This window comes from Heliangelus exortis, chromosome 26 (assembly GCF_036169615.1).
Source record: "Heliangelus exortis chromosome 26, bHelExo1.hap1, whole genome shotgun sequence".
Taxonomy (NCBI): domain Eukaryota; kingdom Metazoa; phylum Chordata; class Aves; order Apodiformes; family Trochilidae; genus Heliangelus; species Heliangelus exortis.
The window spans coordinates 1,959,202-1,984,370 of NC_092447.1; the positions used below are offsets into that span (position 1 = coordinate 1,959,202).

A 25,169-nucleotide genomic window follows, 5' to 3' on the forward strand; every position below is an offset into this window, starting at 1 on the left:
TTTCTCCAATGAAGAGACCCATCAGTGAGGGGTTAAACACTAAAACAAATCCTTCAGACCCTCCCAAGCTCTCCTCAATGACATCTTTGGTTTTCCCAGGAAGGTTTTTTTGTGCTTACTTAGTGAGCTGTAATTATGCTGAAAGTCTGTATCACAGATTACACTTGTTCTGCTTGGGTAGCACAGGGCTGGTGCCTTGTTTAACAATGCACACTGCATTGTTCTCACTCCAGCCCTGAACGTCACCAAATTGATATTGCTTTTCCAGAGGCAGAGAGATAAGACATGTGTTTAGTACACTGTCAGGGCCATGATACCATCACCACATGGGGAAATTAAAAATCTTGACATGGCAACCAAGTGCCTCTTCCCTCCTCAGCACATGTCTGGGCAGCACAGAAGTTCCCGGCAGGAATAGAGAAGAGAACAACAAATAGGAAGGGATTTGCCAGCCAGGGACACCCTGAAGCTGTGTAAAAAAGGGAGGAAATCCTTCCATGCAGAAAGGGAGCCTGGAAAAAAACCCAACAACTGGATCTCGTGACCATTAGGGAAGTTGAGGATGCACCCGGGATTGTCCCCTAACTTTAGGCTGAGCCTGTAAAGTAAGGAATGTTTTTTCTGCTCCCCAAGAGACTCCTGAGCTGGGGACACAGGGAAATGTGTGTGCAGAGCAGAGGGTGGGAGCCTGCCACGTGCTGTGGTTGGGAATGAGGGGTGATTAAGAGGGAAGGAGAGAACTGGAAGGAGAATGGTGAGCATGAGATTGCCTCTGACAGGCAGGCACAGCAGCAATTTTTTCACCAAGATGCGCTTTTGTCCTTCGCTGAAAAGTGCTGATTTGCTGCAAAAGAACTATTCAAGATTTGGAAGCATTCGTGATGAATTTTTCAGGTTGGAAAAACATAGTTTGGAAATTATCAAGGCTCCCTGGCCCCATATAATCAAAGCACAAAGTCTGGGACGGCCTGAGTTGAAATTTACCATTCCACTTGAAGTTTAAACTTGTATGCTTTAAAATAGCCCAAAGCTCAAATCAAAATGGAGCAATCTAAAGTTATTGGAGTAAAATGTGAATTGACCCAATCTAAACTGTATTTCTGCTGGTCATCTTGTGGAAATTGGCTATACATTGATTTCTTACCTCTGTTTGAGATGGATTTCTGTCAGTTAAAAAACCCTTTTCCACCCCATCCTTTTTTCTCTCTGTATGGTGTGATGAGGGGTATGTCTGCAATACATGGCTGTGTGGGACTGCACCAGGCTGTCTCTGCTGTGTGGGACAGGGCTCTTTTCCTACCTCCTGATGTGAAAAACCCCATATCTCCTAGTGCTGCAGTGCTGGTTGTGGGTTAAAACAGAAGGTACAGTTAAAACAGAAGGTGCACCACATCACACACAGTTTTGTCAGAGACAAAAAGCTCCAGGAGACCCATAGGCTCAACATGAGAAGAATTACTGTGTTTTTAATTAAACTCCCTTTTCTGCTTATGGGGGACTGGGGGAGAAGAAAGTGCTCAGAATCAAAGCTCGATATTTCTCAGAACCTGTGGGTTGTTTTTTTTTTCCCTCTTCTTTCTCTTCCTTTCCCCCCTCTCCTTTGCCACCTCATTTCTTTCTTCTGCAGGAGCCCCTTGTGCTGCTGAGCAGGACATCTCAGCAGAGATGCAGGGAAAGTGCCTGTGGCAGGGGCAGGAGTCAGGATCAGTGGCAGAGCTGCTGTGAGGTTATTTGAGGGGAGAGTTGAAGGTGTAAGAGGTAGTGGGAGGCATGGGATGAAGGTACAGCCAGGTCTGGGTGCAGCAGTGTCACGGGAACCCTAAGAGAAGGGACTACCAGAAACCAGAACAGAACCAGCCAGAACAGCCTCTTCATTGGAAGGGACTGAAAGAAACTAACACGAGCTCCATCCAAATATTTCCATACTAAAATAGAATATGTTGCTTGAGATGGCTGCCTCCCCTCCTCAAAGGCCTCCCCATCCCCGTCACTATCATGTTAATGAAGCTGATAACAAGCAGAGCAAATCCTGTTGTACAAGCAATTAATCACCAGGCTGGAGTAGTGGAACAGAATTCATTTTTGGAAAGCCAGAGATCTCTTTGCTGAGAAGCACAAGGGGATGGGAAGGCCTGGGGACAGACTACTGCACTCCTTTCATCTGCTGGGATTTTTATGCTATGTTGTCCTGCTGCTTTTCTGGGAAAGTCCCACCACAGCCTGGCTGGGGGCAGGGTCAGTTTCTGTTTCCATGAGTCTGCCTGGCTCAGCACTGCAAAGAAGTGGGAGGGAAGCTGAACCTCAGCCCTGGGGAAGCCAAGAGAAAGGTAAGAAAGGGGCACTTAGAGAGGGGTAAGCTGGAAAAGAGCTCACAGGGATGTGTGATCTCTCAGCAATTTTATTCTTCCCAAGGAAATAGAAAATGAATCCCTAAAATGAAGGTCTGAAGGGCAAGGAAACCATGTGGCATGCCTACATTTTTAAGCATTAAATTCTTTCTTTTGTAAAAAGCTGAACTGGCATTAACTTGTATCAGCCCAAACTCTACTATCTCTCATTTTAAAACCACACTTTGTCATCTAATAACAGACTTCACCCCAGAGAAAGAAGCAAAACAAAAGGGTGGACCATCCACAGGGTAATCCCCAAAGCCAACCTAAATATTCTGACTTCAACATAAAGAACTCCCAAGCTGACCCAACAGGGAAATAATCAGTTTCTCCATCTCATCCCCAGAGTATGCTGTTTTTCTGTTCCTCCTCTGTTGAACTAAATCAACCCAGTTTTTATGAACCTCCAGCCAGCAAGATGCTTTCTTTCCTCCAGCCTGCAGCAGCAGGGAGGCTGAAGCTCCACCACAGAGTGCTGGAAAGGCAGGGAACCTGCAGCCCTGGCTGACCTCAGGGGCTGTGTCAGCTCCCAGGGGCAGCTCTGCCTTCCCCTCCTCAATCCAAGCAAATTGAAGAAGAAGGGAAGAACTTCAGAGTCTCTGCTCTATGCCAGTAATGACTCTCTGGAGTATTCCCATTTTCATAGATTTACTGGCTTAATGCTTTGTTAGGATGATAAAAGCTAGTTAATTATCCCTTATGAGAGTCTGCCTCCCCACCTGCCTTCCTCACCCTCCATCCCCAGCCTCCCCATGGCTATATATTTATCTTTTGTTCATTCATTTGATTTGGAGCTGAATAAATTGGAAAAGCTGGAGTGATTCATGTACTGTGGATTGCATATTGATCTGGCACACTTTCCTCCTTAAAGTCCCCATTAGTCATGCTGATCAATGATTCCTTCTGGCTGGGGATCTGTGTTTGCAGAGCCAAGAAAGGAGGCACAATCTGGGGGAAGGTCTGTGCACTTCACAGCCCCTACCCAGACCCCTCTCTTTTGCACCCTATCTGGCCAGAAATTTGGATGCTTAATGCAGAAGTAGGATAGCTCTGAATGAGCACAAAGCTCCTCAGATACACTCACAGCCAGCACCTCCACAGCTAACTGGGACCAGTTAGGCTGTCATCAGAGCTCCACCAGCACCACCAAATCCAGGGCTCAGCCTCCTGGCTTCTGTTTTTTGGTTTTTTTTTTGTCTGAATCACTTTAAGGCAGCACCACACAAGAATCTGGATCCATAACCCATTTTGCTGTCCTCTGGTGTGGGGAAGCAGTTTTAAGTGAGATGCTGAGGTGGCAGAGAAGAAAAGGCTACAGGTCAGTGGTTTTCCACCTGCACTTTGAAGATTGTTGGGGGTCAAGAGGTTCTATCTCAGGAGCTGCAAGAAGAGCCCAATGAAGGCCAACTTCTTGTCAGTAAGCTTGACTGGGGTCTTCAGGAGTTGGAAAAAACTGTTCCTCCATGGGAAATTTAACAGGATCAGAAATCAAGCCAAGACTGAAAGCTCAGTATGTGGCTCAGGCTAAGCACTCAAACATGTGGGGGATGCAGGAGGGCCTTTTAGTCTGTTTAATTTCAAGTTGTTCATATTTCTCTCAGGTTGGGTTCTTTTCAAGAGGCTTTATGTCTCAGGCCAGACCTCCTTCTGAGCCAGGCAAAGAAGATTTGAGCTTCTCCTAAAGACAGGAGGTCTGCTGGTCCTTCAGCATCACAGCTCCTGCTGTCCTGATTGTCCCTTGAGGAAGAGCCTGATGTCCCTTCAGGCTCCTGGTTATCTCAGAATAATCTCAGTCCTCCCCTGGGAGCTGATGTGTCAGAGCTACATGTGGGTCTGTGTCCATCCCATGGGGTCTCCTTTCTCTCTGTGCCAGACATGCACCAGGAGGGGGGGACAGGGATGTCTCCTCCTGCCAGGCTGATCAAACCCTCCAGCAGCTTCAGATGTGCTAACAAGTTTTGCCTGCCATGTCCAGGCTGATTGGAGCATCCTGACAGGCAGCAGCTTCCCTGTGTGTTAAACATTAATGGCTTTCCAGCTTTGCCTCTGGATTTGCTGTCTCTAAGACCTGAGCTGCCTCTCTGGAGATGTCAGTCTGAGACAGAACAATTACTGCCCAACCTCCACACTTCTGAAGAGCCCTGACAGCTTCAGCACAGGGAGGGGATGGGTTGCCCAAGAGTGATGAGAGGAAATATGGGGGCATGAAGGGACAGGAGTGAGGTTGTGTCATGTGGGGGGAGGCAGAGGACACTTGCTGGGTGCTGGAATCCACCTTTACTGCTGAAGATGGGTGGCTTGATTTCAGAGAGATGTTATTTCTGATACCTGATTACTCAGGGTAGATCAGGAAAAAAACTAGGGCCACAGTCCAGTTCTGCCACCATTTTCATCTGTCTCCTCTTCTTCCCTCATTTTGAAAAACTTTCCAAGTGCCCATCTGCAGCCTCACCTGACGTATTTCTGCAGACTTTGGCTCCCTGCTCTGCTCTTCTCCAGTGAGAGCTGCTTTTCAGGGAAGCTGCTCAAGGATGTAAATATGGCAATGTTGTATAAAGTCTCAGCAGCTTTTTTTTCTTCTTCTTTTGTATATGATTCACAATTTTGTCTTTCAAGAAAACTCATGCCAATGAAATATGTCTTCTCTGTGAAATTTCGCCAAGCTGAGGGCTTTCCCTGCTGAGAGTATCTGAAACTGCAAGTGTTAGAGGTTTTGGTACAAATCTGCCTTCATGATATTCCCCATTTGGAAATGATTCAAGATTTTCTTTGTGGCCACATGATCTTTCACATAGTCTAGATTTGAAAACAAACTGATTTTCTCTGCCAAAAAGGGAGGAATCCTTTCATGAAAACAGGGTAAGCTCCAATTCAGCAGTGATCCATGTAAACATAAAAATACAGGATAAATCTAGGCATTAAAAGATCAGCTAACAGAAAATGCCATGACTGCTTTGAAACCTCCATCATTTGCACTGTGGGCTGGAAAAACAGGGACAAATGAAATTAAATTTACTAGGGAAAGAGTCCTTTCTGAAACAGTGTGTGTCCTGTGTGTATCTCTGCCTCTCCCTCTCTCTTCTGGCTCATGAAGCACAAAGACCTGCAGGAACTGTAAAGAAGAGATGCAATCATCCTGCTGCTTGAGGTCTTTTTGCTGGTCTCATACTTGTTGTCACCACAGGAGGACTTTGCAGGAGGGACAGGTGACAGCCAGGCTCAGGGGAGTGAGGAGCTGAGGGGAAGGGTCCTGCAGTCCCCACCTCTCTGCAGTGTTCATTCTCTGCCTGTTTCTGGTGCCCTGCCTGTTTCTGGTGCCTGGCAGTGAAATCCCTTGCACTGATTTTACAGCAGCTCAGACTCCCTGGCAGAGGCTTTGCCATCTCCAAGCAGCAAGCCCAGCTGCCAGCTCTCTGAGTGCCTCAGCCCTGGGCCATCTGAGGAGACACAGTGCCTTGGAAAAGACATTCCTCTTCTTAAAATTACTTTTTTTCCCCCCCTTTTTCTTTTTTTCTTGCTCCATGTTGCAGAGTGACACAGATCACAGATAGGCAGGAGCAGAGAGGGGTGTGTGGAGCCAGGGGAACTCCAAACAGCTTGCAGCTCAAGGCACTTCAGGAAAAGCACTTGGCTGAGGCTGGGAGAGCTGTGGCCCAGGGAGAAGTGAGAACAAGCTTTGTGTCAGGCTGATTCACTTCCCCTGACACCAGCAGCTGCCAAAGGGGCACACCTAGCACTGTGTCCTGGCTATGGGGTGCTGCAGGGTCCTGCTCCCTGGGCACCCCTGGGATCAGGAGATCCTCCCCCCATGACTCAGCATCTTGGGATGAAAACCTGCAAGTTTCTCCAGCCTCAGCAGCTTTTTTTTTTTTTTTTTTTTTTTCTTTTTTTGCAGTGACACAGGTATGTGCTCTGCTTTTTCTGGCAGCAAGGGACTGGAGGCTGATGGTTTGAGCTGTGGTGGAAGGGAAGGAGAAAACCAGGGTCTGGATGAAAACCTTCCCTGTTGCCATGGTCTTATTTACCAACACAATCACCCCAACTGCTTGACCTTCCCCAGTGCAAACAACTTGGAAGAGATGAGAGCAGAAGGAAATAAGATTACATATTTACCAGCTTGTTAATATTTATGAGGACTATGAACCAGATTAATTTCCATGCACCATTTCACCTGAAATGATTTCCTTCCGTATTTATGTAAGAGAAAACTAAATAAACAAACCAAAAGAAATCCAAATATCCAGATTCTTTCAGAGGATGCATGAGCCATCTGTCTGTAACATCAGGATGCTTCACTTTGTGCAGAAAGAATCTTCTTCTGCATCTTTATGGTCAGTGGGATATAATTTCCTGAGATTCAGGCCAAGGAAAAGCTTCCTAATCCCAGGTGGTTGCAGGTTTGTTATTCAGAAATACAAATGCTGCTGTTTGGGTACTTTCAGTCCCCCAGGGAAACATTTTCTTATTGTCTCTAGGAGAAACATAGCCAAATCTGTCTTTAAGAGTAGTTATTGGTATAAATTAACATTTATAATCCTCTACAGTTTACATTTCCATTTAGAAAATCTCCTGTTAGGATTATGTGATGTTGCAAATTCTCATCTACTCCCTTATAGACCCTTCAGTATTGGGGCAGGTTCTGGTTTCAATTGCTTTTTTTTTTTTTTTTTCTAGTAATAGGATCTGCTATACATATGACAGGTTTGTCAGTGGAATTCTAACAAATAATATTAAAAGGACTGTAAATGCCATTTGTATCATCAGTTTTTAATTTCAGAAGTGTCACTCTATTGCATTTTGGGAATATGTAAATTAACAGTTCACCTACTAAATTTGCTGGCAGTCCAACGTGTCTAGAATACTTTCTGCTGATATTTCTGTTTATTTAATCCTTGCAATATAAGGGAAAGATTAGCTGTTCATATTTGTATATTTGTTTTATAATGGCTTGGGTTTTTCCATTAATGAAATGATTTAGAGTTATGCAAAACAAGGTGCAAACTGCACTGCACGTTGACTATGAAGTGCACCTCTTGGGGAGAAAAAAAATAAAAAATAAAAAATAAATAAAGAGCAGGATAGTCCTGTGCAACACCACATTGTCAGCAGCTGCCTCCCACTGGAGTCCTTCCTTCCACAGGAACACAGCCCCTTTACAGAGAGAAATAATTCCCTTTGGATCAGTTTGCTACACCAGCTTCTTGACCCGTGCCAACCTGCTCAAACCCGGGAGAGGATCCCGGTGTTAATTGCAATCCTCTTGTTATGCAAAGCCACCAGCAGACTCGTGTCCTGTGTTATTACCAGGAACTGCAGACACCTCCATTCAGACAGGAGCCAGGATGTGTGCACAGACAGACAGACAGACAGACAGACATAACACTTCTCTCAGGACTCACTTTAGCTCACAAATCTCCAAAACTTTTGGCCTCCCAGACAGTGGGAGAGACACAATTACCTTTCCTTCTCCTCTTCTCCTCCCCTGCCCAGCCCCCTGCCCACACACCCCACCACTTTCACACTCGTGGCTTTGTCTCTCCTTCCCTCTGAACCTCCCTTGTCTTTTCTCTTTGAGCTCCAGTGGCAGCAGTTGGGTTGTGGAAGCCTGCAATTTCTTATTCAGCACATCATGGAGCAGTAATTTTCTGCACTTCCATAATTAGGGGAATTTTAAGCAAACTACCCTGTGGATGATTACAGCCGGCTTCAATTTCTGGTGCTTTGATCACCAAAGGATGAGGACGCTGCCTGAATATTTGGTGATGTGCACTGCCTGAGGAAGAACCTCACACCAGCTGCTTCCTGCCTGCCTTCTCTCTCCATCTCTCTCCTTCCACCCCCCATCAGCCCTCCCCACCAACTCAGAGACTCTTTCTGCTGTTTGCTTCAAGTGGAAGCAAAAGCCCCTTCCCAAAAGATGAAGCTCTGTTAAAATCAGCAGCATGTCAGATTGTTACTGCAGGGCATAAGGAAAGCATAGTCAGGGAATGTAATTTCTGGGCTTCTGCCTCATTTTCCTCATCTGTGAAGTGATGTGGCTGAGAGGCAGGGCAATACTCTGCTGTTCTGCTTTGTGAAGACTCCTGTATGCAATGTTCCAAGGGCAAGATGCTAGCCTGATTTCTTGGATCTGCAAGATGGTTTGGGAAACCCTATGACATCAAGGTGTCTTTGAAGTGATAATGGATTCCTCCTGTTTTCATCAGCTTTAACACCCATAAATAAACATGAGACCTTTTGTCATCACCTTTTTGCTTCAGGTATCTCCCTGATCATCTCCTTTATGCTCCAGGGCTGGGAATCCATCCACAAGAGACCAGTCTGATGCAGCATTTCATAATTTCCAGTTCCAGAGAGGTGGGAATGACAGAGCATGGCTGAAGAGGACACCTTGTGTGTTTCCTGAGGCTGAAGGCTACACTAGGTGGGAAGGGTGACAGGAGACCAGGGAGATGCATCTCAGGATTTAAGAAGAGGACAGAGCAGAGAAGAAGGGCAGGACAATCAGTAGATGGGTTCTACCACAGGAACTTCCCTCTCTTATACAGCTTGTGATGGAAGGTGCAGCAGACCTGCCACAGTCCTTCCCAGAATGGAGGAAGGACAGATTTAACCTTCCACAGGTAGAAAATATTCAGGACCAAACCATGCTTAAGGAGGTTCTGCCTTCCTTTTCCCAAACAGCAGCATGATGGGCTGTCAGCTCCAGTGTATTAACAGACTATTAATGCTTCCAAGTTTCCTGAGCCGTGTGTATGGGTTTTCCATAGGTTAATTAGGCCATATTTCAGGATAATTACAGCTGTATATTTCTACACTAATTAAGTGGCTTTAAAACATACCCACAATGTGGCTCAGTGAATCATAATTAAAATTCCTCTGCCTTCTGCTATACACTTTGGAACTAATACCCATAAAAGACCCAAACGCTGCTGCTCCTTGCCAGCAGCAAATTAGAGCTCACAAAAATAATCTTATGGAATGTATCCTTTTTTATAGAATCATGCAAAAATGCATTCAAAATGAATATAATAAGAGTCATCAACGTGCTTTTGCCTCCTTCTTTGTATTTAGATTTACCTTCCCATGTGAGCTGTCACCTGGTGGGGATGGTGAGGAACCAGGCTGAGGGGAGACTGATCCATCCAGGCAACATTTGCCAGCAGCAACGTGCTCTGCTTTTCCCTCCCTCTGAGCTGGGGAAGCTTTAAGGTCGATGGGAAAATTGATGGTGAAATCTGATCGTATTTCTTCCACTTCCATGCAAGAAATGACCTTTCAGCCCCCACTTTTGTTAGACAAAAATGCCACTCCCTTCTCTTCCAGGTCTGTCATTCCCGAAACCATCCCAGTAATCCTCTCTCTGTACTGGGTTCTTTTATGTTTCTCAAGAGGTGATCTATCCCTTTCTTTGTGCCTTGTCTCAAGGTATTATCACCACCTCCTGCCCAGAGGAAAGCTGCTCTTGAGCCATCCTAGTTTTTCCACTGGCTGCTCGTAGGCACAGTGTCTTGACACTTGGATGGGGGCTCCCAGCCTCTCCTGCAGCACAAATAATAATCATTAATAATCAGACCCTTCTCCCCTGCATCAGATTTTGTCATTTCCAGTGGAACTTTGCCACCCTTGAGCAAATTTGACTTTCATTTCTTTTCGTTGCCCCCGAACTCCTCCTTTCTGGATTTGTAAATGTTATTCAGCAGTTTAAAAGGCACTGGAAAAGTGGGATTAGGTGCAGGGAAATGTCTTGGCCAGCAGATTTTCAGCAATATCTGTTTACACTTTTCAACTGATTTGCTGTAGTTGTATTGACATGCCTCTGATGTGAGCTTGCAGCAAACATTCTAGTGAACGAATTAATAATTAGATGGTGCAGTGATGGGTGTTCCAGAAATAAAATTATACAGATAGACTGATATATATAGAGAGAGATCAGTCTGACTGAGAGAAGTGAATTTTAAGCAACGTTATAGCACATTAATGGAAATCAAATGTGATATTTTTATTCACCCTGGAAACTCATTCCAGGGGTTGAGTTCAGCTGCTCAGGAGTCAGAGACAACTCCATGTGAGCAGCATAGCCAATCCCAAACAGCTCCCATTTCAAGTCCTGAATTTTTGCAACTAATTCCTGCTGGGAAGCAAAGTGAATTCAAAACTTCCACTTTGGCCAAGGTTCCACACCCAGGGTCCTTCTGCCATTTTTATGAGTAACCTCACCTACTGATCAGATTCTGGGAGAAATGACTTCATGCAGAGAGCTCACAGACAGGAATAGAAGCCAAATTTGTAGGATTATTGATGAATTATTCAGCCATTCCTGCCTGTAACACTGACATGTGAGTCAGGAGCTGAATGCCCTGAGGCTCCACATTCATTGTGGGAGTACAAATCCTGGAGTGCTGGTTTATAATCAAGATGTTGCATAAATGCCTCTTACCTGTGCAAATCAATTTTCTCTAGGTCTCAGGGCTTAATCTCAAGTTCCTCATACTTGGGAACAAAATATTTAGTTCTGGGTGGGGTTCACCTCCTACAGCTCATGTCCCAAGTTTTTACTCAGCAAAGGAGGCAGGAAAAGTTCTTGGTTCATTACTCACTTGTAATGACTGGGAGGAAAAAAATGCAACAAGACAATTCAGGTGAAGTGTAAGTAAAAGCTTTCTAATTATGGGAGGAGTAAAGGCATGGGAACAAGTTATCCAGGAGAGTCTTTGAATTCTCTCAGAAGCTTGTAAAGGTAGGCTTCTCCAGCATCTGGCAATGATGTTCTGGACAGATATTAGTCAGTGAAATATGTTCAGATGAAACGTTCTCCTTACTTTCCTCCCAGCTGTACATCCCTCAGACAGAAGGGAAGAAAATTAAGTTGTGGGTCATCTGAGACAGGGCTCAGTTGTGAGGAAGATTCATCAGAAGCATCACTGAGTGTGGGAGACATTAGCCTTGGCTGTATGCAGATTCCTCAGGATGGATGAAACCTGCTTCAATTCAAGCCACAGATGCCTCACCTTGCATCAGTCATCAGTGCTGAAGGTGGCTTTCTTTTGGAAAGGAGAGAACAGGCAGTTCAGCAGACCTTGCAAGGCTTCCACCTCTCTTCTGTCCTGTTCTCTGGAGTCCAAGTTGCATGGCCAGCAACTATTTAGGGGGCTACTTCTCCCCTCATCCAAATGTAAATCTGTCTCTCCAGGAATTAGAATAACAGTGTTTTAAAAAAAAAAACCAACCCAACAACATCACTGAAACTGGCTCGGTGATAGACATGCAAGCAAAGATTTTTAAAACTCTTTGAAGGACTCGTGTGCCCTGTTACAGCACAGAAAGAAGGGAGTCAACTTTCCCTTCCCTCTGCTTGCCCACCCAGGGGGCCACATGCCATTAACCCATCTTTCATGTTGTTCTCCCAGGGGGCTATTTTTCTGGCTCTGGAAGAAACAAGGGGCTGTATTTTGATGCAACCTGCTAAGTGTCAGCCTGAAAGGCACTGTATAAAATGTCAACCATTACCATTAATCGCTCCTCGATGTTGCTGCTGACTTTTATGTGGCAGACACTGCAGTCTATAACAAGCTACTGTCACTGTAAAAATATTCCTGTACATTTCTGGCTGAGCTGGAGGCCAGATGAGGAGAAAGGGAGTAAGCATTTGCAGCTGCTGAGAGGGATGAGGGGGAGGCTGATGCTTTGCAGGGGTTGGCAGAGGTCTGGATGCAGCTTGGGGAGGGGCAGAGCTTCCAGTGCTTTACAGTTTGCTGCAATAACTCCATTCTGGAGTGCAAACACAGGAGGGCTGTCTCTCTGCATACAAATGGGGGTTTTGTTTCTGTGTGGACAGCCTGAGGAAAATCAGTCACATCTTTCCCTGCAGTTGGACAGCAGACAGTATACCTGTGGTGATTTCCAGCAGGATTCTGCAGTAGGGAGGGTAACTGGGTCTTGGGTTCTGTATTTTGAGGACTGTAGGAATGCTGCCACAGGGCAGGAGAGAGAAGGGCTGAGGAGGGCTCCCATTCTGGGGAAAGCACAGGACAAGAGACACACACTGGAGCATTGAGGTGCATTGAGATTGGACTGATAGAGCCAGAGAAAAGGAGAGTGCAATGGAGGTGCAGTTCTGAGAACAGGAAAGAACCTGAGAAAGAAAAGAACCTGCCAGCTACATCTGCTTTCAGAGACATCCCTTCCAGGTCCTCTATGTCAGGGTGCATGGGGCTGCAGCTTGGCTACACCACTGAAACTCAGCAGTGCTCCCCTCTCCTCCTGCACAAATGGGGCACAATCCAGCAGCCAGTTGCCTTTGCCTTGCCAGTAGAGCTGGTGATGGATTAAAGGAGAGAGCAGAGGATTTGTTCTAGAAGAAATGCTATCACCTCGGGCAGTTTCAATAAACCAATAATCAAATAAAGAACAGGCTACAATAAATTAACATCTCTTACCAGGAGCCTGGCAAGACTACCCTTTTAAAGGCATTGTCAGTGTTGTAACTGGTGAGAAGGAGGGAAGGGAGAAGAAGGAACAGTCGAGGGGAAAAGCAGGGGAAAAAAAACCAAAACGTTTAACCCTGCTTGTTAGACATGTGAACCCTGTGTCTCATTTCCAGCAGCCTAACACCATGTGTGAGCACTGATAAGGCCCTGTGTGAAATTGACAGCTCAGACTGAGGTGTCTATCTGCCATAAACCATTTCTTTATTGCACAGATAAAGGAGCCAGGATGGCTGAGCACGGCGGCACGATTAAAGTTTCCATCTGAGGGAGGGAAGGTAAGGAAAGAAACACATTCCTATTACAGCCACTATTAGTTAATGAGCAAGTGTGGTGATGAGACAGCACATCTGCACACACAGGCACATCACACACATCTGCACACACACACACACACACCTGGTGCCAGGTCTTGGGGAGAGCAGAGCAGGATGGAGGGGGAAAGGCAGTGGAGGGAGCAGGGGCAGCCCAGGTGAGCTTGGAGGTGTGTGCAAGAGACTGAGTGTGAGAAGAAGCAGGTAAAGAGGGAGAGGTCCAGATGCAAAGCACATTTCTGGGCACATTCAGCTGTGTTTGTGAGGACAGGCATGCAGCAATGTTAAGGGAGGGAGTAGACCATGCAGGGGCTGGGTACCAGCTCCTGAGGGAGCAGCAGTTTGAGCTGGGGTGTCCAGGTTCTGTGCTTTGGGTACTGAAACTCTGACAGCTTTGCTGGGTGGTGTTACACTGCCTGGCACAGTTCCTGAGGGTGTTTTCTTTGCACTTCTGATGCTGTTTTACATGCACCTCTATCCCTGGTGCTCTCCCTAGCTAATTGATCAGGAAGGGAGAGTAGAAAGGGCAGAGATGTACAGCCCTTGGGCTCTTCAAGCTATGGATCCCTGCTTTCCTTCCTCCAGCCAAGGAGGGTTCCAACTCAGTGCCTGGACTGTGTTCCCCCTGCTGATGGAAGCCACTGTGCTGGGGAAGAAAGAACAAAGAGCCTGGAAACTTTCAAAGCACTTGTTCTGGAGCAGGCCAGTTAAATCAGAGCAGATGGCCACATTAGCCCTGCAAAAGTAGCTCAGCAACTCTCCCTGTTCATCCCGGGCCCCCCATCCAGCTTCAGCCTTCCAATTTTCTCTGCGAGCCTTTGACAGCTGCTCCAGGGGAAATTGCACTTGTGTGGTGAGCTGGGGTTAGGGAAATGCAGCCCTCACCTCCTTTTCATCACCAATAAGCACGCGCTGCCTTTGTCTCCTAAAGCAATTTCATAGCCAGTGCACAAACACGGAGCCATCAAAGGAGCCTTTCAGTGGGCTGGCATGAGAGACAATGGGAAGCAGATACACACCTTCATCAACAAAGGGGCACATTTCCATTTTGATAACAAATGTCTCTGGCTCCCCGTCGAACACGGGTGTCTTGTTTTCCCTCTGTTTTCTCTCTCCTTCCCCGAGCCAAGCAGGATGGTGTGCACAGCAGCATTGCCCCCATTGCCTGTTGTCATGCTGTCAGATCTGATAGGCCTCTGTGCCACGCTTTGCCTTTCCTTCTAAACAGGAGAGAGAGAGAAAAGCAGGCCTGATTTTCCTTCCCCTGGTGTTATCTTCCTCTTTCATGTCCTCATTCCAATGCCACCGTGATGGTAGAAAAGGAGAGATCCAGGAGCTGCCAAAAGAGACCCTGGGCTATTTCTGCCTGTGCTCATCCTCTGGGTTCATACAAGCTGGACAAGTGCAGCATTCCTGGGCTAAGTGTGACTCCCCAGCCTTGTTGTTTTAACTGAATGCCTGGATGCAAGTTGGGGAGGAACAAAATGTCTGTACAGACCTGTGGTGAGCCCTACATGGACAGATACAGGGCTACTGCTCCATTAGGATTGGTAAACATGGCCCTAACCATACAAAGACAAGCAGACAGATCTATCATATCATGTATCATATCATAATTAGAGGACCACACCCATTTCTGAATTATTTAGCAGTTTTACCTCCTCTATCTTGGCCAGATCTTGGGCTGTGTTGCAGCAGATACACAACACAGCTTCCCCTTGCTCCTGCCAGAGTGAAAAAGCAAAGCCCTGAGCTTCCATCCCCCTGGCCTGATGCTGTCCCGTGGTTCGGGTCTTTTTCCTCAGTGCCCCAGCAAACCCAGAGCATCTCCTGAGCTGGAGCCAAGGCTCCTGATGTTCGGTGTTGTGTTACAGAGGGTAATCAGCACCGACAGCCCTCCTGGTTCTGCCGCTGCCTTGCAATATTCATGTCCCCAGGGCCACAGCACTGTGAGCACGGGTCCCCTGCCAGCAGCTCCCAGCTGGTTCTGCCAGAGGAAGGAACACATCGGGGAGGGGATCCGAGCCAGTGGGGACAGGGATGGAGAGAGCTGGAAGTTATCCTGCTCCCAGATTGCCCAAACACGGCCGTCGGACATCACAGCTGAGCTCAGCCTCCGGGGATCCAGGGAAAGGAAGGAAGGAAAAGGAACGAGGAGCCTTGTCCTGAGAGTCCCGGTGTGCCGGAGCTCAGCAAGGCTGCGATTGCTCCCTGCTCCCTCTCCTTGCTGGGAGAGAAACCCGAAACGTGATTGGAAAGTGTGCTGCACGGTACAGCAGGTTCCTCCTTTTTTTTTTTTTTTTTTTTTTTTTTTAATGAAGTGGTGATCCAGGAGCTGTCCGGAATGCTGCTTTGTCCCTCTCCTTTGTCCCGGCAAAGAAACGAGCAGTCCCAACTCCCTCTTGTGATGGTGAGGTTCACATGCATGCACCTGCTGCTGGTCCTGATGGGTGGGCTTTATGGCCCAAAACTTGGTTTTATGGCCATTATCTCACCTACCAACATTTCTTGCTCTAGCAGAATTTCCAGCCTCAGCAGAAGACTCATCCTGAGATGAACAGACATCTTCTTACATGGCATGGTGCTGGGACTGAGAGAGAAGCTGGGCTGGAAGGGGAAGCTGACTAGGAAAAGAGAAAGAATGGGTGAAAGACGACCTAAAGAGAGGGGCAGTGGAGTGTGAAGTGGGTAAAGGCACATACAGGAGACCTGGTTAAAGGTGGGAAGGAATGGAGTGGGGAGGTGATGGAAACAGAAAGGGAAAGAAGCGTTGCAGAGGATGGATCACTCACCAGGAATCCAAAATCAAAGTGCCCACTAAATTAGGGTATTATAGGTGACTGAACAGAAGCTGCACAATGTCTGAGGCTCTAACAAAGGTTAAAACACGGAACAAAGACAAATAATGACACAATCTGGAGTCAGTGACCATAAACTCCAAATAAAAGGGAGGGTATCACAGAGATGATGGGAAAGGAGGAGAAATATTGTTGCTTGCATTCAGTGTTCAGTGGGTCAGACTGAAAATTAAATGTGATTTTCAGATCTACTATTAGAGCTGCCAAGAGAGGATGCAGGTTTGACAGTGTCTTTCAATAAAACTGATAGACTTCAAACACTTGGTAGGGATGAGAAGCCAAGATCAGTCTAGGGACAGACAGAAACATGCTTAAAATCAGTATTGCATGAGAACAGGAGAAAGAAGGGAGAAAACCCTGGTTTCTCTGAGATGCTGAATACAGCTCTTTGTGAATATTCCAGTTAAATCTTTGGTTGGAAAAAAAGAATTAACTGAATTGAAGCCCTTTGCATTGGAAGGGGCATTTTTGCTAAATTTCTGCTTTACTTCACAGGCACTGGCTGCAAGAAATTCAGGTGACAACAATGTGTGGAAGATGCCTTCACTCATCTAGATGCTTCTAGGGTCACCCTGCCTCACACTTTTTTGAAACAATCTGGTCTCTGCAAAATCATGTTAAGAGCAAACTCTGCTCCTCTCCCCTCCAAAATCAAGTAAAAAGACAGTGATGAGATCCAGCTGCTTGTACTACAGCACTTAATAAATGCTGACATTTTTACAGAGAGAATTGCCTAAGTATTTTACTGGTGTTAATATGATCTACACAGAATTAACAGGACCCCAAAAATTGTTCTCTCACCATGCAAGCAAAGGCACATTTACTCCTGCCTCTTATTTTGGACTTGATAATAACTCTGCTTCCCTTTAATGCTGAGATGATGGAGCAGGGAGAGTTTGAGCCCCCTCCATCCCCCCAGACCTGGGGATCCACTTTACACCTCCCAGCAGCAGGACCTGCCCTGCTCTCTCGCTGCAGCAGTCACTGTGCTGCTCAGCTCTGCTCTCCCCCCTTTTCCCTTTTGACCTGCCTTATTTTTAGCTGCTTCTCACAGCTCTCTGAGCTGCATATTTCCTCAGCTTTGATTGTAGTTGTGGCAGCAGCAATAGCAAGTGCAATTTTCCAGCTATGTTTCAGGGACAGTTTAGAATAAAAATCCTCTACATTATCCCAAGCAGGCTCTGTGCTGTTCACAGAGGAAGTGCTTATCTCAACACACTTGTATTGCAGCCTGACCCATCTTCTTTCCCCTGCTTGTAGGGCTGACATCAGCTGAACTGGCACAGACCTATTGTTTCCCATCCACATGAAAACAAACCTCCTCCTCAGTGCTCTTCCAGAGTAAGAAAATATTTGCTTTGTACCCTTTGTACCTCAGTACTGAAAACACCACTATGTACCAGTGATGGAGAGGAAGGCTCCTCCTCCTCCTCCCCTCTCACACCCAGCAGTTTATCCTCCATCCCACATGGGTACCACCCTGCCTGCAGGTCCAGGCTCCCATTCCCTCCCAGAGCCATCTGCAGCTGCAGTCACCTCCCCCTCCATAAATCCCATGGATTTGCTCAGCAAACTGCAGCTCTGCAGCCCCAGCACTGACAAATCTCTTGCTCACAGCTGTTTATTCCCTGGTTGGAGCAGCTGGGATTTGCAGCTCTATACAAGAGCATCACTGGGGGCCCCCAGGCACCCTCATGAATAACAGTGCTCAGTATGGAAATGATCTGTCTGGGGAGGGGACCAGGCAGAGCCCCTGGGCTGCCATTGTCATTTTTTGGCTGAGGGGACCTCATCTGTTTGGTGTCCCAGCCTGAAGTCTGTTGCCTTCACCATGGTTTTGTGCATGAAAGTCACACCCAGCACACAGGGATAAAGGAGTTTTTGCCCACACCCTCTTGGCTTCTCTGTAAGCCCCATCCTTCCCAACTCACTGTGCAACATCCTCAGGGCTGTGTATCCAGACGTGAGGGGGTAAATCCCTTGGGCACCAGCAGCACTTGTAGGAGATGGCAACTCCACCTGAGCACTTTAGGGTCTCTCTGAAGCAGCTGTGGGGAGAAATCTGTGTGTGAGCCCCAGAAAGCACTGTCAGTCACACTGAGGCACAGGGAGCAAGCAGATGGAAGAAATGATGGAGACTGCAGTTCCTTCCCCTGCCCACCTACCTACAGTGGGTGAGCAGGGAAGGATTTAGCCAAGACCCTCTCAGAGCTGTAGTCAGAGAAACAGTGAGGTCTGCACCTCATTTAGTTGAGGTGAGAAGAGTGATGGTGAGCTACAGGCTGCTGGGTATCTGTGTTCTGCAGAAGAAAGAGTCTTGAAAATAGAGGGAGGGGGGAAAGAGAAGGGCTTTGCATTGGAGAGTAGAAACAAAACAGATAAACAGCAAAGCCATCCCTGCCCGTGGCCTCGACAGGATCTTTGTGCAATTCAGAGAGCTGGCAGACTTTGCAGGCTTTGCATGACACTGACCCACGGTCCTCAGCCACCCAGATATTCCTACAGCTTGTTCCCAAAGCAGTGCACATATCCTAGAAGGCTTCCCCAGCACTGCTGTGGTGTTGATCCCCCGCTGCTGCTCCAGGTCCCAGTATCAGAACAGCTTTTTCTAGCTCAGGAATCTCTGTCCACCTCAGGCACTGAACCAGCAGTGCAGCTGACCCCAGGGTTCTTGCAGCACTTTTGCCACCCCTTTCCCTTCCTTGGCACCTGAAGCAGCAGCTCCTGTCTCAGACACCTTCCTCTGTGCAGCCTGTGACACCAGGGTGTGCATCTTGGCACAGGGAGTGCTGGGGGTGCAAGAGGGAACCTTCCAGCTGGCGAGGGGTTTGGGCCAGATGGTGGGCAGGATTAGAGGCATTTGATTTTCCAGAATGCATCAGAAACCTAGATGATTTAGTATTGCTCCAGATGTGAAATGCCTTAATCCACAAGGAGGAGATATTTTTTGGGGGTGGGGGGTGGCACAGTCTCTGCCAACTCCCTTACAAAAAGAAGAGGAATTCTCTTGCCTTGTAGGGGGTAGTGATCTGGGAGTGTATTAAAGAAATTACAGCATATAGCTGGCTCACCATTCTTCACTGGCAAACCACACAGAGAGCTTTCCAGAACAGCATCTCTCATACCCCTCCATGCAGACATTTGGGCTACGAGATTTTAAAAAATGCCTTTATTACAGGGTTTATTATAGTAAGTAGGTTAAACCATCATTGACAATGCCAGCTACCCTGAGGAGAAAAAAAATAGTGACTTGGAGACTGGTGATTTCAAGCAGCTGCCCACCTCCCATCCCTACCCCATTCTGACTAATTCAGACCTCAGGCAGATGCCTCTTGGCTAGGACCTGAACCAGAAAAAAAGAACCTTATAAATAACCACTATTGTTCCAAGGTTGCCATCTCTGCCTCTCTCTCCTTCACCTGCTCCCTCAGGCAGATTCTGAGGCCTCCATTTGTGCTAAGGAGAAGCAGAGGAGAGATGCTCATATTTTCCCTTTCTGCTCTGTGCAGAGCTTTCCTCCTGGCACCAGAGGCTTTGCTGCAGCAGGGACAAAAAGCTCAGCTCCCTCTGCTTCCAAAGTGCACCCTGGGCAAAAGCTGAGGGGGGGAGCTCAGCCTTGGGTATCTTTGCCCACTTCACTCCTCCATAAGAAGTTTACCTCCTTTAGTTGATGGATGTTGGTTTCATGTCTGGATTTGATTGATCTCTGTGCTCCTGAGCATCCCTAAGCAGAAAATTCTTTACCATGCAGGGAGGCAGGAGCCCAGGCAGGGCTCGTAAATAAGGACTGAGAGCCTCAGCTCTGCAAGGATTCAGAAGTGGATGGAGCAGCTCAGCCCAGCTGCTGAGCTGGCCTCCCAGCACCCAGAGGTTTTGCATGCACCCCCATGCTCTGCCTCCATGTGCCTCTGCTCCTGTGCAGATCAAAGGGAACCTCTTTGTGTGGACTGGAGGCACCAAACAAATCCAGAAGTTGGATGGCGAGAGAGACTGAATGTAAAAATCTCTACCCCTGAGCAAGGTGAAAGCCAAAAGTTTTGATTATTGATGTAACACCATCCAAAGCATGCCCTGAAATCTTTGCACATCAGAGGGAGAATCTGATGTGCTCACCCTCAGCATCACCTCCTCCAATATTTGACTGGGAGAGATGAGGCTTGGGGAAACATCTCTGGGTACAGATGGCAACTTCTCTTAGGTAATACACCCACTCAGCCCTCCTCCCAAATTAACTTCATCCCTTCCAGGCTTGAGGGGCTCAGTGCAGATGGACACCCTGATTTCCTGCTTCCCCCTGCCCATGGGGGGAGAAGGGAGGAAGGTGAGGAGCTCATGTGAGGACAGTCTGATGCCTCTATGTGTGAGCAGGGCAGAGCAGTTCCTCTCAGCCTGATGTCTCTGACGGGGAAACTCCAGTGCCAGGGGCTATTTTCCAAGAAGGGTTTCTAGAGAAGGGAAGCAGAGCATTCCCTGGAGCTGGTTTATGGTAGTTTTTACACTTACCAGCTGTTTGCACATTAAATTGTTTCATGCGATTAGGCAGGTAACTGCACCTTTAAGCCCTGTGTCAAATATTATTGCACAATAAAATAAAACCCTAAAGGAAATAGTCTTGACACACACCCTGATTTACACCCTGCTCCATGAAGATAATTACATTTCAGTTTGATATATAAAAGGCAGCACAGGAAGCTTGTGAAGAAGGTGCAGCTTTCTACAGTGCCTGCTAAATCTGAAGTGTCCTGTTAATCATAGTTTTACAGAAATCAAACAAACTTTGGTACAAAGAGGGACTAACAGGCTTGATCTCCAAGGTGGCTGTAAGGAGGGCTGGGAACAGGGCTGACAGAAGAGAGCTCTGTCATCTTTACCTTATCTTAGTGCCAAAGGACTTGCCTTCATTCTCAGTTCCAAGGAAGGTACCTGGGAGGGAAACCCCAAGGAGGAGTGAGATTTAACCCTGTCTCATTCCCAGAAAGCTCATGCCTTTAACTCAAGACCATCACTGTTTTTTCCTTCTCTTGAACATGGACTGGTGAGACTCATCCTTTCAGGGCATGAAGAGGAGCAGAAAAGCCTGAGGCAACCAAAAGCCCCAGTCCTCACCTCCTTTCCTGGTAGAGAACTGAAAGTGCAGCTCTGTGGCCTCTAAGCAGAGCAAGAGTCAAGAGAGGAGCAGTTCTGGTACCTGGGCCACCACTGACTGCAGTGAGCAGTGCAGGAGATGGAATACTTCAGTTCTCAGGGGTTCAGAACCCTTCAGCCCCTGCAATTCATCACTTATCACAAAGGAATATGTACTGGAAATGACAGGCAGATTACACTCTGGGTAGAGCCAAACCTTCTTCATCTGGTTCTGGAATGGAGTTTAGGCTGCAGGGAACCTTGACAGTGACAAATAGTTGGCATGGTGGGCACTGCTGCTTGCACTAACAACTCTTGGAGTGGAGTGGGTATTTGGTTAACATTGATTAATTAATTTCCCAGTGATAAGAGACATCAGCTGTCATGTTCCATTCTCACTGGAGAGGGCACATGACAGGCTGGAGACACATCTGAAGGTTCAGAAGGTGCCCGTGCTGGCATAGACTGAAAACAGCAAGAGTGAGACTCAGGAGAGTCAGTTTGGAGAGGACAGAAGTGCTGGGGAAGAGGAAACCAAGAAGATTATTTGTTGGGAGGCAGAGACAAAGCTGTCCCTCCTGTGGGACTGTCCCATAGCTGCCCTTGCAGATCTTTGCAAATAAAGCCTGGGGTGGGGACAGACCCTGGGACTGAGAGAGCTGCTGATGAGCACTGAGGAGAGAAGACTGAAATGAGATTAACTGGATGGTTCAGCATTGAACTGAGCTCTGTGCCCCCCTCCCATCTTTGCCTTTTGGTTGTATGAGCACAGGAGAAATGAGGGCTGTGATTAGAAAAAGGCAAGAGGAGAAATAAATTAATTACTCATAAGAAACTTTTAAGATCATGGGTTAGGCAGGGCCTTCTTAAAAGTCTCCAAATCCCCATAAATGCCAGGTCCATGCAATGCACTTTACATACTAACAGAGTCTAATTCCCTGTCTGATAAAAGCAGAAGGAAAGATAAAAAAGCCTGAAGGAAAATAGGATTAATTGTGTGTCAGAGGTGCCTAATTAGAAAGAATGATGGACTGGAAGGCAACACATAGAAGGCATGAGCCAGCCCAGCCTGCTCTTAACTGCCTTTTCTGCCTATCCAGAAGCATCAGCTCTATGCAGTGTCAGTGCTCCAGCACCAGAAATCCCCCTTTTTTCTCATCTGTCCCTTTGCTCAGGAGCTGGGAAGCCATTCTTTAGCAACTCCCATTTGTCAGTGTGGCCCTGGCAAGATTTCATCTATCCACACACTTATTTACTCCACCCACCTTTCCCCTGAAGAATCAATGTTAAGGAACTCTTGGTCCTTCTTCCCTTTCCCTCTTCATTCCAGTGTCTGTCCTTTCTACCTTTTTCTCCTGCAAGCATTTTGAGCATCTGGAATTTCTGAGGAAAATATTTCTTCTCCCTTTCCACCTCAGGGTGTCCCCAGGAGTCCTCCAGTGAGGACACAGAGCTGGCTTCCTTAGACTTGTCCCATATCAGTAGGAAAGCCAAAGCCACCCAAGGAGACTCCACAGGCAGGCACCAGAGCTGGGGAGAAGAGCCTGACAGCCCTGGGATTCTTCTCCAAGTGTGGATCAGTTCCTTGGTCTCTTGCTGGTTCCAGAGATAACCCCTGGCAGTGTCCCATGGCCCACTAGGAGAGATGCTGCCCAGAGAGGACTATGGTTTGCCATAGTAAATGGAAATAAATGTCCAACAGAGTTGCACTGGAATTTTCCACAAAGGAGAGTAGCTGGAGGGGATCTGGTTATTACATGTGATGGGCAGGTTCCAGTCTCTTCTCCTGCTTGAGGGCTCAGAGAGCATGAGTGGGACTAATTTCATTTCACCTAAAGCATTCAGTGAATCCTTTTCACCATGTAAAATCCATTGCCATTTTTTCATTAATCCTCCAAAATACAGACACTTACTCCAGGCCTAATCCCACTCTGCTATTGTGTTTCTCTGCTGCAGCCTTCCCTCATCAGCTTAACAAATTCCCCCAATTTCAATAGAATATCCAGAGCTGAACATGCTGGGCATTAAACTGAAACCATCCCCCAAGGGCTGCTACACCTTCATTGGCAGCTTCATTTCCCAGCCTGGCCAGGGAAAAATCCTGAAAGCAGGCAGGGGAGGTGGAGGTCATGAGCTGTGACATTAAAAAATTGCTTCTCCCAGCCCGTGACAGGTTAGACAAAAAAATGTATCATGTCCCAGGCAAATTAGAATTGATCGCAGCTGGGTTTGGGGTTGAGGTGTTTTCTTTTCCCTTTGTCTCTCATCCGGGGCTAATTCTAACTCAGGTGGGGAGATATATTGAGAATCTGTGCTGGTGATGAGGCACTGAATCTAATTAAAGACTTTGTCTGAGGGCTTTGTTTCAGAGGCTCAGCCCTGGCTGCCAACAGAGCCCCTCATCCATCAGCTTTAAGCAGCCCCTTTCTATGCATGGATGCTGCAGCCCAAAGTGAGGGATGTGCTGAGGACCCCTCAAACCCAGCCCTCAGCCCTCCTGCTCTGGGACATGAACAACAACCTCAGCACAGAGCTGCTCCTGGGAAATTTCCTCCAAGGACTTCAACTTCTAACCCGGGTGTCTGGTTTCTTTCCTCTGTGTTCACCTTGCTTCCTTCTCCTCTTTCCACACAGAGCAAGACTCCAGGTTCCTCCTTCACCTTGGCTGCTGATTCAGGGTCAAGCTATTTCTTTTCCATCTGTCACCCCCAAAATGGGGAATGTCTGCCCTTCCATTTGCTTGGACCTCCTGAAAGATCTCTAGATCACTATCTGCATCTCCAGCTGCTTACTCTTTGTTCACCCCTGCAGTCTGAACAGCTGTTTTCTTCATTTACACCAGGAAATCTGGTTGTTTTTTCCCAGTCCAGACTGTCCCCCCCCTGCCCTCCAATGTGGGGTCTGTGAGTCCTCACAGAGAAGTGCTCCTTTAGCCCTTAGGGTGGTTGTCACCCAAAAGATTTCAAGCTAGGAGAAGCAAAAAATATTCCTGACCCAGCATCAGTCAAGTTCTAGACCACAAAGGGCTTTCTGATGACTTTTCACTTGAAAAGCAACTAAACAACTTCCCACGTGTCCTGATTCAGGTGCATCCTGCCAGTTCCTGACTGTCCAGTTATTACCAGGGAGTGGGGACCTGGGGTGACTCACACAGCACATTTTTCCTTTTCTGGCCCTGCTTTAGCTCTCAGGATGCACCTAAACAACTTTCAGAGACCCAGCTCTCTCCTCAGACCCCTTGCCAATAATACAGCTGAACACCATTTGCTGTGTTTCCATTTTTAAGGCACGATTCCCATGTAAATGTTTCATTTGCTTCTGAAATTGCTTTGATCTCTTCTGAATTTTTTATCTCTTTTTAGTGCATTCTGTGATCGTAATCCTGCTTTATGTCCTGGTGTCTTTTGGATAGGCCAAGTGCCTGCATGCATTTGTTTTTCAGCCTGGCATTTTCACCGTGCACTTGCTAGATGAGCACACATCTGAGGGAAAGATTCACAGTGGAAATTAAGCACAAAAGACTAAATGCTTCTGTTGAGCTACGAGCTGTTGTGCTGTTTTGTTAATTTTTTAAGAGTATTTGGATGGAAACAGTCCCTTTTTTTTTTTTTTTTTTTTTTGGTGTTGTTGTTTAGTCTGTACAAATTGCCCCTGAGGAATCGTAGCAGCCTTCGGGAAGATGCAAGGAAGACTTCTTTTTTTTCTAATGAAAGTGAGAAGGGGGAAACAAAATAAACCCAGAACCAGCTATGTATCTCCTGAAAGTAGGAGTGTCACAAGCATCCTAGCAGGAATAACTTGGGAATGATGATGATGCAACCTGCATTTCCATGATCACTTAGGGGAAGCACAGCTGAGGTGTTTACTCTGCCCATTCCATATTCATATGAGCCTGATGTATGCCATGAATGGGTGCTGAATTTATACAACCAGCCTCTGATCAGATGGCCCTGAGCCATTACTGATATATAAAGCACAGGACAGGCCTAGGGAATC

The 25,169-nt window shown here is 47.0% G+C and overlaps 1 long non-coding RNA gene across 1 annotated transcript in view; it reads right to left on the bottom strand.

Annotated features, from left to right (window-relative positions):
• LOC139807773 (uncharacterized) overlaps positions 1 to 23,052 on the bottom strand; it is a 36,320-nt gene extending 13,268 nt beyond the window's left edge. Inside the window, exons 1-2 of the long non-coding RNA XR_011730675.1 lie at positions 22,439 to 23,052; positions 17,981 to 18,097 (exon numbers count right to left, since the gene is read on the bottom strand). This is a non-coding gene — a long non-coding RNA (uncharacterized lncRNA). The remainder of the gene's footprint in view (positions 1 to 17,980; positions 18,098 to 22,438) is intronic.
• Positions 23,053 to 25,169: the final 2,117 nt, after the last annotated feature.